Raw genomic sequence first — 15,451 nt, forward strand, 5'->3', positions numbered from 1 at the left:
GACGCCCCCCAGCCGGTCCAGCCCTGCGCGGGCCTGGACTTTCGGAACCAAGGGCGGCGGCAGGAATGCCCACAAGTGAACTCAGAATGCCTGCGGTGTGTGGGTCTCCCGGGGCGACACTCCGGGACGGCTGGTCCAGGTGCTGCCCGACCTCCCCATCTGGGCAGCTGAGAGTCCCCGAAGGACGCCGCTCCTTCTTCCCCACCCGTGGTCATTTAAGTTCCGGCTCTGCCTACCGCCCGCGCTCGCCTCCCTTACTTTCCTCCCCATCCCCCATCGGCGGCTGCTCGGCCTCCCGCTCGCTCTCCCGGCTAAGCCGGGGGACTGCCAGACGTCCCTGTGCGCTCGCGCTCGGGAAGAGCAGGTTCGCCAACTCGGCCCCGGGCCCCTCTCGCTTCGCGCGCTCCTCCCAGCGCCCCGCAGGGATCGGTGCGGGGGCGGGGCATTGGGTGCTTGCCCGAGGTGCCCTCCCCTGTGGGTTCTGCAACGGTTCCTGTCTGGGACGCACGGAGCGGCCGGGCACGAGGGCGGAGTGCCCACGCCAGGACTTCCGCAGCCAGGACCGGCCCCGGGACCTTGCCCACGCTCAAAGCAGAGGCTAGCGCGCAGGCGGCTAGGGGGCGTCGGGGCCACTCCCAGCTCGCTCCCCGCCTTTTGCGCGGCTGCCCTCCGGGGGCCAGGGCTCGGCTCCCCCCGCTGCTCTGCCCCCTGGCCCGGCCTCCCGTGGTGGGCCGGGAGGGAAGCGGTGAGCGGCGGCGCTGTGCAGACTTGCTCGGATAGATTCCTGGGTCCAGACCTGTGAATCGCCCCAGGGTCGCCCTCTAATTAATGATGACGTTCCCGCCCTCTCCCCAGCTGCAAGCCTGCCTCCCAGAAACGAAATCCGCCGTCTGACAGCTCGGTTGAAGGTGATTGATGACTATCTGGAGACCACAGTGCACATCATATAATATCTGCTGCGTAATTGCTTTAATTTACAGATGAAAATACGAGTTCTCCGTGGCGTTGGACCGCAGCCGGCCGCGTCCGAACTGCTTGCAAAGGGAAACCATCGGAAATAATGAATCGCCAGGCGCTCCATGCAAATTATTCAGACAGTTTAGCGTCGGTAGCCGCGAGAGATATATAAAGAACACGAGTCAAATGACATTAATAATTGTTTCTGAATTCTGTATTGATTTCCTGGTAGGCCGTGTTTATTTCTTTCTCACCTGAATCGCTAATATCACCTTCCTGTAAATAATAAGAAACTAGCCACCGGGGCTTCTCAAGTGGAAATGAATCTCTCAGCCCCTCTGCCTCTCGGCCGGCTCCTCCCCTCCTCCACCCGCCTCCTCCCAACTCCTGCCAGTTTTCCGGCTTTGCTGCGGCTTTTGCGGAACGTCTTGCCTTCCATTATTTATTGTTTACAAACAACTCACTCTCTCCCCGTAATGAGGCCGGGGCGAGGGAGGGGCGCAAGCAGAGCGCGGCTGGGGGGGCAGGGGTCAGGAATCGCGATGGAACATTGGCGCTCGGCAGCGACTTTTGTCACCCATTCCTGGCCCTGGCCTGGGAGGTCGCGAGCAGCCGGCCAGCGGAGAAGCCAGGGCCAGGTCCCAGGGGCCCGCGCCCCAGCCCCTGGGCTCTGGCTCACACAGCTCAGCCCACCCAGACCTGCACCCGGCAGCCTTTCCTTCCCCAGACCGGCCGCGGCTCCAGGGGAACTAGGCCCCTGACGCGGGGCCATTCATCTTCTGCAGACGCGCTCAGTCGGGGCAGGGGCAGTCTGTGCTTCCCTGCGCCGGTCAGTGGGGGTCTGGGGAGGGGCTTCAGGGGCTTCCTTGACCCTCACCTTTCCAGTCTGTGTGCGTAAACAGATACTCCCAGTCCCCACCAGCCCCGGCTGGTTCTCAACTGCGACCCTTTCTCCCTGACCCACAAATCCGGCTCAGGGCCTCCACATTCCCAGGTCGCTGCGGACTGATCCTCGCGTGCACTTATCCTCCACTTGCTGCCTGCCCCAGGCCCAGGCCCAGGCCCGGAGCTGCCTGCTCCAGCTGCCCTGTCTACAGGAGCTCACAGATGCCCTGGAGCCTCCTGACCTTGTCAGGCCTCAGCCAGACTCTGATGTCCAGTCCCGGACACAGGGTCAGTCCACCCTGTCTCTGGCAGGCGCACACACCGGACACCCCACCGAAAACCTGCAACCTGGCCCCAGCTGCCTGCTCACACCAGAGATACTGTGTGGGCCATCCTTGTCCCACAGGTAATGCTGGAATAATTGTCCAAGTGCTTTTTCTTGCAAGGCCAAGCCTTGAGCTAAGGTGCCCAGTTTCCCCTCCCGAAGTGGAAGGACTGAAGCCTCAGGATCTCAGGTATCATCAGCTAAGTGGCTTGTATAGGCGTGAGGTGCTGAGCCTATGTCCTTTGATCCCCCCAGTTCTAAGTCAAAGTCAGGAGGTGCCCCCGGAAGGCACAGCAGCTCGGCTTCCCCAGCTCCCACTGGCCTGCGGAGCTCCCAGAACCAGGGCATGAGCGTGGGGAGGGGGCGATCGGGAGCTGAGGACCGGGAGCCCCAACACTAAGAGCAGGGGAACCACCTATTTTGCCTGGGGTCGATGTTGGCCTTGGAACCACAGAAGGCCTACAGGGAAACAGGCCAGGGCCTGACCTTGCTGCCACCAGCCTAGCCCTGGCGCTCAGGAGTAACCGCAGGGGATTCCCCCTTCCCCCCACCATGAGTTGGCCAGGAGCCCTTTCCAGCCCCAAGAAGTTGACCCCAGCTGAGGGCGAAGGCGGGAGCAGGGAGCACCAGGCGCGCGGCATGGGGCCAGAGCCCTTGGGGACGCCTGGGTCCGCCCACTGCTCGGGACACCCCGGTGGGGTACTACGGGGCTGGGCGGCCTTCCGGATGTCGTGACCCCTCATGGGCGAGCCCAGAGATTGGCAGGTCGCTCCTTCACAGTCCGTTCCCGGTCCCCCGCGAAGACAGTGGGACGAGCTGCAGGGGCAAGCGCTGAATCCCTTGTTCACAAACGCCCTCCATCCTGGCCTCTGCCTCGGCTCTCCCACTGCGCCCCCACCGCTGCTCGCCTGGCGCTGCCGAGCAGGGAGGAGCGCAGTGGGGGGGGGTGCGTCTGGGGCTCAGGCCCTGCCACCCGCGCCCCGCGCCCGTCTCCACACCCCGCCTCCCGCAACTTCCAGCAAACGCGGCGGCCTCCGGAGACCCCACCGGCGGGGCGCAAACTTTGTCGCCTCCAGAGCAGGAGCGATCCTCGCAAAGTTTGTGGGGCCGAGCACGCTCCCTACCTGAGCTGGGGAAGCTCCCGCCCGCGCCGCTTGGGTGCCAGGGCCGCGGGGAGCAGAGCGCAGCCCGGGACACACCGGGGAGTCGCCGCCGCCGCCGCCGCCCGCGCCCCTCGGCGGCCGCGCGGAGCCTCCGCCTCCTCGGAAGGGGGGTGGGGTCTCGGAGCCCCGGGGCGGGGGCGGGCGCGGGGACCTCACCTACCTGCGGTGGCGCTGGGTCACTCCCGATCGCCCGCGAGGGCTCCGCGCGGCCGCTCGGCGCGCGCGCTCCAGCGGGGACAGGCGACAACTAATGGAGACATTTCCAGGCGGAGCACCTGGCGAGCGGAGCGCGCCGGCGTCCCCAGGCGCCGCGGTCGTCAGCGGAGCCCGCACCGGCGTGACGTGGGCGAGCGAGCGCGCCGCTCCCACCCGGCCGCCCATTAACGCTTTCTCCCGCGGGCGCCGCGCACTTGCCAACTTTCCCCTCCTTCGGCCCGCGCGGGGTGCTTGGCTGCACCAGCCGGGTGAGAGGCGCCCCGGGGTGCGGCCAGGGACGCTGCGGGCCCGCTTGGGCGGGGACGCCGGCTCCGAGAGGACACCCAGCCATATCAGGACAGCAGGAAGGCGCGCGGCCCTGATTTGGCCAAACGCCTATCTCTATGGTCCCTATGCTCCGCTCCAGTCGGGCTCCAGGCCCCAGGGGTCCTCTCCGCGTCTGGGGTCCCACCCAGCCTGAGGATCCGCGCCGGGAAATAGCCCGCTTGCTGCTGGCCGAGTTCTGCAGGCCCTCAGATCCCGGCTATGGGGATCTCGGTATCTTCCGCACTGCCCTCACCGCAGGCCTCCAGCTACCCCTGGAGTTGGCTGGGCTGGGCTGGGCCCTCCCTCTTCTCCTGCCCCGCCCCTCCCCCTCACTCTAAGCTGCCGGGTTCTTAGTTCTCTCCCAGGTGTCCACACTGGTCCCTACCCACCTGGGCTCTCCAGCTGCAGTCTCTGGTCAGGGCCAAGAGCCTTGGTGTGGGTACCCAGCTTGGGGCAAGAGGGGATGAGTGGAACCCAGTGACAGGACCTGCTTGGGAGCCAGTGAGTCTGCAGCCTGGGCGGCTGCCCTCCCAGAGGACTTGCTCACCACTGTCCAGACCCGGGTGGGCTGGAGCTCTGTCCTGGGGACACATATCGGGTGCAGGGCCTTCTGCTTCTGCAGCCTGGGGCCGGGAGCCCACACCAGGTAGGGAAGGTGACGCCCTGTCTGGGCCTCCCGCCCCCTCTGTGGGTCAGCAGGAGCCCCTTCCCTGAGACCCTGAAGGCTGGGCCTGTCTCTACCCACAGGGTTGCCTCTCTGCAGAGGTAGCGGCAGGCACAGAGGGGACCCCCTGCCCAGGTCTCAGGGCAGGGAGGGCTGGCGGATTACACAGCCCCAGGCTCACGCATTAGTGGAAGGCCTAAGGTCTGAGAGGCTGGGACCACAGTCAGGTCTCCTGGTTCCTGCCCTCTCCCTGTTAATGGCAATGTGCAAGGGTGAGTGTCTACCCTACACAGATGGTACACGTTGGCCAGGCCCGTGACGCGTTTGGGAGTCTCCACAGGTACTTGCTTTCTTCCTCCCTTATTCCCCGCCCTCTCCCATCACCTCAGCTTCAAAGAACCAGGGGCCTGTTTCTCTTCACCATCTGTGGCCGTGCAATGACATTTGAGATTTGTTGACTTGCATAATGTCTGAAAAAGTTATTCGCAGGTTTTTTTTTCCTTTGGAGCTCTCTGAAGTTGCTGGAGAGGTGACCAGTACCTGCTTGCTGACTAGATGCACTGTCGGTCTGTCACTATTCACCAAACAGGGTGTCCACCGGGAAGGAAGAGATCTGGCAATGCCCGGCCCAGGGGCTGTGTCCCGAGCTCTGGGTCCACTCCCTGGAAGACCGCTTTGGTCTGGGGCCTGCTCTGGAACTTGGCGGCAGAGCTGAGCCTGCAGGCATGGCCAGGACCATGAACCCCAGTGTGGCCCACGGCCGCCTCCCTGGGTGCAAGGGAAGGGGGCTCTGGCTCTAGGTTTCCCCTCCTGCTTGCTTCAAAGCCTGGGGGGTAGATGGGGCAGGGAGGGGGGTGCCTTGTCTGTAGGGGCTGACAGAAGCATCCTCCTGGGAAGGCGGGGAGGTGAGGACAGCATGCTGGTGCCCGGGGAGTGGAGGCCCCTTCATGCCAAGCTGGGTGCTCTTTGCAGGCACTTTGGGGCCAGCAGGGACAGGCCGGGCAGTGCTTCCCTGTGAGCTTATATGGAACTTAGATACTTTTAAAACCTGAATGCAGCAGGCAAGACACATTTGCGTGTGCAACCTCGACTTACTTGAACTCATTCCCTGTGTACTGAGGCCTTTAAGAACAGCAGAGAAGCACCAAGGCCCCAGATAAGGACCTCAGGGTGGCTGGCCTGCCAGGGAGGGCCTCAGTCCTGAATTTTCACAGCCCAGACAGGACCAGGTGTCCTCTGTAGCAACCCCAGCCCAGAGAGGTCCAACGCAGTTCCATCCCTTCCCTGGGAGGAAGGGCTGCCGTGTCTTCCCCTCCCCTGAGTGCGATGTCCTCAGAGCCATTCGTCTGGACGCTGCCAGGCCAACCCCACCGTGACTTCCTGACTCGAGTGACCACCAGCAAGAGCAGCCTCCCGCCGCCTGGCTTCACAGCAGGGGGTCCCTCCAGAAAGTGGGTCTGGAGCCCTGGCCACCTCTGCAGGAGGGGGTCCTCCCTCTGGGGCTGGCCGGTGGGCAGGCCCTGGCACAGGCGCCGTGAGGCCACAAGGCCAGCGGCTGCCCCGGATGGAAGTGCCCCCACGCATCCCCTCCCTGCTGGCAGAGCCCCGGAGTGGGATATGAAATACGAGTCTCCGTGCCCCAGGGCTTGGCCGTGCAGCGTTCTCCTCCTCCTCCCCGGACCCTGCTGTAACATGCACCGGCATCTCGGGTTGAGTGCCGGAGCTGTCTGCGGCCCAGCCTGAGGCTACCCCCTACTGTCCTCCATCCTCTCCTGGGACCCACAGGAAAGGAAGTGCCCAGGGCGGAGCTGGCCTGCGGGGAGGACCCCGGGGAAGTGGTGCCCCAGAGATGCTGCTGTCCTCACGAGGGTGGCCCTGGTGGGGCGGAGGAGCAGTGTGTGGGGCCCAGTTCCCTGTGGGCTGGAGCGGAGAGCATTGTCTCTCCTCTTCCCGTGGCTCCCCAAAGCTCCTGGCTGCTTCACGTGTTCCCCAACCTTGGGGCTTCGCTGGGGCTGCAGGAGTGCCCCCCCTGCTGCTGGTGCAATGCCAAACACGAATTACTCAACGCAGGAAGCCCCAGGGTTTCTTCCCAAAGCAGAGTGGCATCACGTGTGGCTGAGGGTCAGTGGTGCGTGTGGCCGCTGCAGAGAGAGACCGTGAGGGGCTGGCGGGAGGAGCCTTGGGTCCTGCTCTCATGAGGTCCTAACAAGGCCCAGGGAGCAGAAGTCGGAAAGTTTTTTTTCCCCACACAACACCGTGTCGATGACTCCAAAATGCATCCACACATTTTAAGGTTTTGTTTTATGAAAAGTGAGAGGCCATTAATTCAAACAACGTCTGCAGTCTGTATGTTCAAATTCGAAATGTTTACCTGGCACAGCCTCGGATCCTGAAAGCCCGGCTGGAGAAGACATCCCCATGAGATTATTTTAAACTGTAGAGAAATGCAACAGCACAGATGATTGCCCGGGGAATTCGAATGCCATTTTGAATTCTTTGGCATGGTATTTACAAAAAACAAAAACAAAAACACCTTTAGGAGGTAGAGAAGAAATGCAAAAATGTATCTTAAATGCGTGACCTAGTATTTGTGGAGGAGAGGAGACCTCAAAAATAGTAAACAATACGTGGGGGAGGGGCCCCAAGACAAGGAACGTGGTCGTTGGGTTCCTGCCTGGAGTTTACACAAAGGAAGAACACGTTCCCCTGCAGTGGGAGTGAGACCCACTGCTGCTCTCCGGGCCCCTGTTTGCACGCGCTGTTCTCTAGCAACTGCGTGCAAAACACACGTGTGTGACCAGGAGGCTGAGTGCTCCATGACTGGCCTCGTCCTCGTCCTGGCATTTTGGTCTCTTCCCCAACACCCAAGCCAGGCTTGGGGGGTCTGGGTAAAGCCTGGGTGATGCCGGGGGAGGTCACTACAGGAGCCCCGGGTGCCAGCATCTGTGGTTCCTGCTGAGGACCTGCCCTCACCGCGCCGGGCTGCGGCTGTCCTGGGAGTGCTAGTGCGGCCCCTTCCAGGGCTGACTCGGGAAAGCGCCAGCAACCCAAGGACAGCCCGACACACCCAGGCGTTCTTCGTGGTCTCACAGACACTGGGACCAGCACAGACCCTGCGTTAGAGGAAGCTCAGTGCAGCCGGCGGCCTCGCGCCACGGTGACCAGCGTACCTCGCCGGCTTTTAATTACGGTGGCGGCAAATCACCCAGGAATGTCCTCCAGCAGGTAGCTGGGTTTTATATAAGAAATTTCAGAGTATTTTTTGAAATTCAATTAATTGAAGGCCCCAGATAAAAGGAACACACTCTTAATGGCTATCCAATAACCCGAGGGAGGAGACGGAGCTGCAGAGCCCGACTTCAAAGAGCGGCGGAAACCCTCGCCGTCTCACTCTGCAAGTGCTCAGACCACGGATCAGTTAAAATTACTTGTGCGTTCGGCAACCTTTTCAATTACTGTTTGGAAATGACAGGGAGAGACGCTCTCATTGTCTGCCGTACAAAAGCTCCTGCAAAGAACCTGAGTTCTGCAGCGCAGTTTACGCGGCGTCAGGGCCGACGGGCTCGGGCTGCGCGGGGCACAAGCCGTTCCTGCCAGGAGGCTGCGTGAGTGTCCTGGGGCTGCTGTGACGAGGTCCCCAGCCGGGGCCACCCGGCAGCACTTTGCTGCCCTGCAGCTCTGGGCCGGGCGTCCTAGCCCGGGTGTGGCAGGGCTGTGGGAGAACCTCTCCAGCGCTGGGCTCCGCCTCCGTCTCTGCCTTCCCACGTGGCGTGGTCCCACGTGGCACGGTCCCACGTGTCTGTGTCCAGACTCCTTCTTATAAGGACCCCGGTCACGTTGGGCCGGAGCCCACCTATTCCAGGTGGACTCGTCTTCTCTACCCACATCTGTGCTGCCTCAGTTTCCACATAAGGCCCCATTCCGACATGCTGGGGGGTTGTGGCTTCAACACACGAATTTTGGTGGGGCGCAATTCAACCGATAACAGAGGAGAGCCCCGAAGTGCTACCTCTCGGGCTCAATTTATTTCTCTGGGCTGAACTCCCTTCACCCCTCACTCCGAGGGCTGCAGGTCACCTGTGAGCCCGGACAGCTCGGTGGGGGCGAGGCCACTCTCCTCCCTTCCCCTGCGTGTCGTTGCCGTGGGACACGCCGCACAGACTGTCACGCCTTTGCTGTTCTTCCCTTGCCTCTGCCGGAACGAAGGCCCCGGAGGTGGGAGTCTGAACAGGTCTCTCTGGTGCACCACTTAGTGGCCGCCCGGGGACTGCGGGATGAGCGAGGCCGTGTCTGTGGAATTCTCCAGAAACAGAACAAGAGAGGGAAACAGCCATAACAGCCGCTGTCTCAAGGAAGAGACGCACAGGAGACCCGGGGATGGGGCACCTGAACCGCTCACAGGGGCGTATGGGGCACGGCTCGGCCCCCAGGGACAGGTCAGGGAACCTCCGGGCAGCTCACGGGCTGTCAGCGAGAGGCAGACAGCACATGTCATCGCACGTCATTACATAGCAGTACACGGCAACACAGGGCAGTACATGATAGTACACAGCAACACATGACAGCACAGGGCAGCACACGGCAGAACACATCATCACACGGCAGCACACAGTAGCATAGGGGCAACGCATGGCAGCACACGGCAGTACACGGCATCACACAGCAACACATGGCAGCACACGGCAGTACATGCAGCATATAGCAACACATGGCAGCACATGGCAGCACACAGCAGTGCATGGCAGCACACGGCAGTACACGGCAGCACACGGCAGCACATGGCAGCACACAATAGTACACAACAGCACACGACAGCACAGGGCAGCACACGGCAGCACACGGCAGTACACGGCAATACATGGCAGCACACAATAGTACACAACAGCACACGGCAGCACACGAAGCACACCACAGCGAAGGAACCAGTTGACTGAGAAACTAACACACCGAGCAAGTGGGTGCCGCCGCATGTTGGTTTCCATGGCTGCAGGAGGAGTGACTGCCACCACGCCAGCTAGTGCCCCGCGTGCCATCGCGGGTCCCAGCGGTCTCCGTCCAGCCTGTCCCGGGGTTGCGTCCCCAGGCCCTGCGGCCCGCGTTCCTGCTGGCGTCACTTTCTGGAGAGCTGCGTGGGCCCCTGGGCTTCCCTGGGGCTCTCCCCAGACTAAAGCCACCGCAGGTCTCTGCAGCGTCCCTTCTCTGTCTCGGTCTCCTGCTGAGACGGGTGGGAGCCACAGGCCCTGCGCGTGACCAGAACCTCCGACCTGTGCTCTCCCGGGGTTTTAGCGAAGACCCGCGGCGCACCTTGATGTGTCCGCTAGAGTGAGCTTCAGGGTGGCCTCTGAACTGCAGTGTCTTCTCCCAGCCGGGGACCCCGAAATACTCAGTCTTTTTTGTTTGACGGCTCTTCCGTAGCAGAGCCCTCTCCTCTGGGAGCCGCAGCAGGAAACCAGGGACCCCCGTCCTAGCTGGCGGCTACCATTGGACCACACGGCCCCGTCTCCGGAAGGGCGGTCTTGCCGAAGGTAAAGAAGCCATCCGGGACCGTCCCTGCAGGACGCTCCCACGCGGAGGATGCTAGACATGAAGCTATGAGGATTTCCCTTTGCAGGCTCTCTGAGACCTGTGGCACGCTGGGATTCCCAGATCCCCGAAACCCTTGAGGTCCTGTTCCCTGGGGCACGTGCTCCGGGCCTGGCTGGACTTGGGGCCCCGCCCGGGCGGTGCTGTGCAGGGTGGACCTGTGTGTCCCACGCACCTGCAGATGCCCACCTGGCCGTAGACTCCCAGGCCCTTCGGACCTCCTCACCTTCCCCACGGCAATGCTGGCCCTCAGGGGCCTTGCACACCTTTCTGTGGGGCGGTGGTGGCCAGGACTAACCTTGCACACCTTTCTGTGGGGTGGTGGTAGCCAGGACTGACCTTGCACACCTTTCTGTGGGGCGGGGGTGGCCAGGACTGACCTTGTACACCTTCCTGTGGGGCAGGGGTGGCTAGGACTGACCTTGCACACCTTTCCATGGGGCGGGGGTGGCCAGGGTGGTCGTTGCACACCTTTCCATGGGGCAGGGCTAGTCAGAGTGGTTACCACCGTGCTGGGGACGGAAGCCCTTGAATTCCAGAGCCCTGACTCTGGGTTTGAGGTGTCAGCCAGTCATTGCAGGAGGGATCTCATTTTGGGTCCTGTGATCCTCCTAATTCAGGGGAGGCCCCTCAGAACATCGGGAAAAATCTGCTGGTTTTCTCTGTAACTCTTGATGGTTTTGGAGAACGGGGTGGCTGGACAGAGTGTTCTAGAGCCGTGTTGTCAGAGCGTGCTCTGCTTTGAGAAATCATCCGTGCACTGAACGTTTCGGAGGCATTGAGGTGGTCAATTGAACACTCGAGTTTTGCCCAAATCTCTCTGCAGCTGCCGTCAGACAGAGACGCCCACCGGGAAGGAAAGCACCACTGGATCCGCAGCCCTCACTCTGGGAAGAGTGGCCGGCGGGTTACACCGGAGGGACGTTTTCCGGGGAACCCGGCGGTGGAATGTCTGTGCTCAACCTGACAGTGGTTCCAGGCTCTCTTTCCCTGCGAGTCACAGCAACTTGGTTCAATAATGAGTCCTGCACGGCCGGGAGGGGTGGGCATTACTGCCAGGTCGGGAGATCTCTTCACTGGCTGCACTTCCCGAAGCACGTGCCCAGCAGGAAATCAATGCCCGCCTTGCCGGCCCCGCTGCCTGCATGTCCTCGTGTCCCGCTCTTTGTGTTTGGCTCTGATTCATTTTCACGTCCCATATTGCCATTTTACAGGCTGCGTCCAGCCCTCCATTAAAGCCTGGGTGACACGCCCCCGCCTGCAGGTATTCCCCGACATGTCGGCACTGACCGCACACTGGGCGGTGTGTGCTCAGCGGTTCCCGGATTGCTGCCCGCAAAGCCAGTTCCGCTCCACCCGGCTGCGGTGGCTTCAGCACCTTGCTGTTCATTTGCAATTCCAGTTTTGGTCGGATTCCCCTCCTCACTGCTAGCTTCTTGGGGAGGGCAGGCTGAAATCACAGAAGTCCACTGAGGCAGTGGCCCGTGGGGCTGCTGTGGGGTCACGTTACCCTCCCAGGGGATGCTGAGCCACATTCCCATGGCATGCTGAGCCACTCTCCCAGGGCATACTGAGCCACACTCCCGGGGCATGCTGAGCCATACTCCTGGGGCATACTGAGCCATGCTCCCATGGCACACTGAGGTGCACTCCCGGGGCATGCTGAGCCACACTCCCGGGGCATACTGAGCCATGCTCCCATGGCATGCTGAGCCATGCTCCCAGGGTATACTGAGCCACTCTCCCGGGTTATACTGAGCCACTTTCCTGGGGCATGCTGAGCCACTCTACCGGGGCATACTGAGCCTCACTCCCATGGCATGCTGAGCCACACTCCCAGGGTATACTGAGCTACACTCCCGGGGCATACTGAGCCACTCTCCCGGGGCATGCTGAGCCCTCTCCCGGGGCATACTGAGCCACACTCCCGGAGCATGCTGAGCCACTCTCCCAGGGCATGCTGAGCCACTCTCCCGGGGCATACTGAGCCCTCTCCTGGGGCATACTAAGCCCTCTCCTGGGGCATACTGAGCCACATTCCTGGGGCACACTGAGCTACTCTCCCATGGCATACTGAGCCACACTCCTGGGGCATACTGAGCCACTCTCCTGGGGCATACTGAGCCACTCTCCTGGGGCATACTGAGCCACTCTCCTGGGGCATACTGAGCCACTCTCCTGGGGCATACTGAGCCACTCTCCCAGGGCATGCTGAGCCACACTCCTGGGGCATACTGAGCCACACTCCCAGGGCATGCTGAGCCACTCTCCTGGGGCATACTGAGCCACATTCCTGGGGCACACTGAGCTACTCTCCCATGGCATACTGAGCCACACTCCTGGGGCATACTGAGCCACTCTCCTGGGGCATACTGAGCCACTCTCCTGGGGCATACTGAGCCACTCTCCTGGGGCATACTGAGCCACTCTCCCGGGGCATACTGAGCCACTCTCCCAGGGCATGCTGAGCCACACTCCTGGGGCATACTGAGCCACTCTCCCGGGGCATACTGAGCCACTCTCCTGGGGCATACTGAGCCACTCTCCTGGGGCATACTGAGCCACTCTCCTGGGGCATACTGAGCCACTCTCCTGGGGCATACTGAGCCACTCTCCCAGGGCATGCTGAGCCACACTCCTGGGGCATACTGAGCCACACTCCCAGGGCATGCTGAGCCACTCTCCCAGGGCATGCTGAGCCACTCTCCTGGGGCATACTGAGCCACACTCCCAGACCTGCAAAGATGGAGCCAAGCCACACAGGCTGACAGGCCATGGGTTCTGCTCCTGGGTCCATAGGGCTCTGGGACCGGTGCCGAGGGCTGGGTTCTCCAGCAGAGCCAGCGGGAGGCAGGGCAGCTGCTCAGAGTGGCCTGGCAGACCAGAGCTGTGCAGGGCTCTCCTCTGGGCCCATCACTTCGACCCTGAATCTGCAAAAGAGCAGCCTGGTGCTTCAAGGGTGCTGGCCTCCCCCGTCCCAGCTCCACACTTAAAAACTACTTCCCATGGGAAATTTCGAACGCTTACACAACAGGGAGACTCGCAGCACAGGGAGACAAATGGGTGCCCATCAGGCAGCTCCGACAGGCCCGTAACTCGTGGCCCGTGTTCCTGAGCAGTCTGCTTCGAGGCAAATCCAGGACACCATTGTGGGAACAAGGCCCAGCGTGAATCTCATACCTAAAAACTCAAGGACTCCTTCATCTCTTCAAATATGCAGTCAATGTTCTCATTTCTTTGCTTTTTTTTCAGTACATTTTTTAATGCATTAAATAACAGCATTATCGAGGTCTGATTAACATAACATTTACCTTTTTAAACTGCAGAATTCAGTGACTTTTAGTGTGTTCACGAACTTGTGCCACCATGACCCCTGCCCGGCTGGAGACATTCTCATCACGCTACCGCTGGCTTTGCACGGCTGCAAGCGTGTGAGGATGCGCTGTCCTGTGATGTCACAACACCCATGACGTCACTGGGTCCCGGGAACTGTGAAGCCCCATCACAGCATTGCGGGCCCCGGCCGTGACGTGGTACCGGACCGTCCGCGCAGCCCTGCCCGGTGGCCCAGGGCCCTGCGCGGGGGACTAGCGCAGAACGCGGGGCCGGAGGGGCCCTCTGCGGCCGCCGGTTCCTCCTGGCGCTTGTCCCGCCAGTCTCTTCACTGCGCGTTTGTGCAGAGTTCCCTGGAACAATAAGCTTTTTCTTATAAACTCAATTGATTTTATGGTACTGAGAAATGTTTTTCATAAGCACCTCATTGGAAAAATATTCTTCAGTAGTCCCTGCCAGCAAACAGACATTAAAAAAAAAGAAGAAGAAAAAAAAGAATAGAATTCACTCGACGACTTTTCCATGGTTTAATCCGCTGCCCCAATTTTGAGACTTCGGGAAGAGCCGGCCAGTGACACGGTCTCGGTGTGTGTGCCGTCTCCACGACGCCACCTCGCAGCTCGGCAGGGGGCTGTCCTGCCTGCCAAGGAGCGGCCGCCCCCAGCCGGTCCTTGGGGCCCAGCCGGATGGCACCCCCAGGCTCGGATTAACGCTTTCCTGCCTCGCCGGGCCCAGAGAGCACGAGGCTCCGGCGTTCCTGTGGAGCAAAAAAGCCAGTGGATTCATTCATTCACAGCTGCCCCGCCCCCACAGTGTGACCCTGCGGCCACCGTCCCTCCCCACCTCCTCCTTGCTGGCCGGTGTGTTCCTCGCCCACCTTCCCGCAGCCTCTGGAAAGGGGACAGAGTCCTGAGCTGCAGGGACTGTCCTGGTGGGCCCAGGCTGGTCGGTCACCAGGGCCTCGTGGCCGCCCGTGCCTGCAGGGGCACGTGCCCCGTCCCCTCCGTGGGACAGACTGCCCGAGACTCGGCTGCGGCAGCTCTGGGCGCTCCCCTCGCAGGTGCTGTGGGTCGTGGATCTGGGGCGTCAAATGGCTCCTGCGCTCTGCAGCGGCGGCAAAGTGTCCCCCACGGGAAGGGACCTGCCTCCAGGGCCACGGGTGCGGTGGGAAGTCTGGACTGAGGGTCCCAGGTTGCACCGGTGCTGCCCCAAGGCTGCCCTTGGCTCCTTCTGGGTGGGCCGTGCCAGACGGCCCCTCGTCACGAGAGAGAGAGAACGTGACCACGCCAGGGCCAGTCTCGGGCGCCTCGACCCAGATGTGACACGCCAGCACTTCCCGCATCCTCCCCAGGGAGGGGCTACACAGCATCACATGGGGGAGGGTCACCGGAGCCCTTCAGTAGCTGCGGCCCCCCACGAGCACGGACAATGGGGTGCAGCGCTAGCCCCTGAGACTCGGGGGAGTCGGGCTGGTTCTGGAAAAGTTTCCTTCGCTGGTAAAAAGCGACTGTGGGAAAGGGAAGGGCTCTTTTTCGGCTGGACGTGGTCGTATCTGGAAGTGACCTCTGGAACAAGCAGGTGCTACCGCCAGGCTGGGGACAAAGGCAGCCCCAGGGAAGAGCAGGCAGAGAGTGCCCACCCCCAGGCCGAGCCCACCCCCGCTGCGGCCCCACTGTGGGCGGGGGAAGGGGGTTTGGGGCAGAGCAGTCTGTGGCCCGTGGCTACCTCTCAAACCTTTTCTCGTGGACCACGAGGGTGGGTCCATGGATCCGGTAACCGACTGAGCGTGCTCGTAGCAGACAGAGGGGCTCCTGGGTTCCCTGGGGCAGTGTCGGTCATCGAGACTCGCCAGGTTGGCCAAGAGCGGGCACTGCCTCCCACCACGTGCGGCAGCCCGCACTCTACGCCGATGTGCGGGTGGGGGCAGGGCAGGCGTGCGGGGACGGGGAGGAGCCGTGGCCACTGGTACCCGAGGGACGGGACTGCCGCTCGCCAGGCATCGGGAGCGAGCCAGGTGGG

The sequence above is a fragment of the Microcebus murinus genome, chromosome 11, assembly GCF_040939455.1.
Source record: "Microcebus murinus isolate Inina chromosome 11, M.murinus_Inina_mat1.0, whole genome shotgun sequence".
Taxonomy (NCBI): Eukaryota; Metazoa; Chordata; class Mammalia; order Primates; family Cheirogaleidae; genus Microcebus; species Microcebus murinus.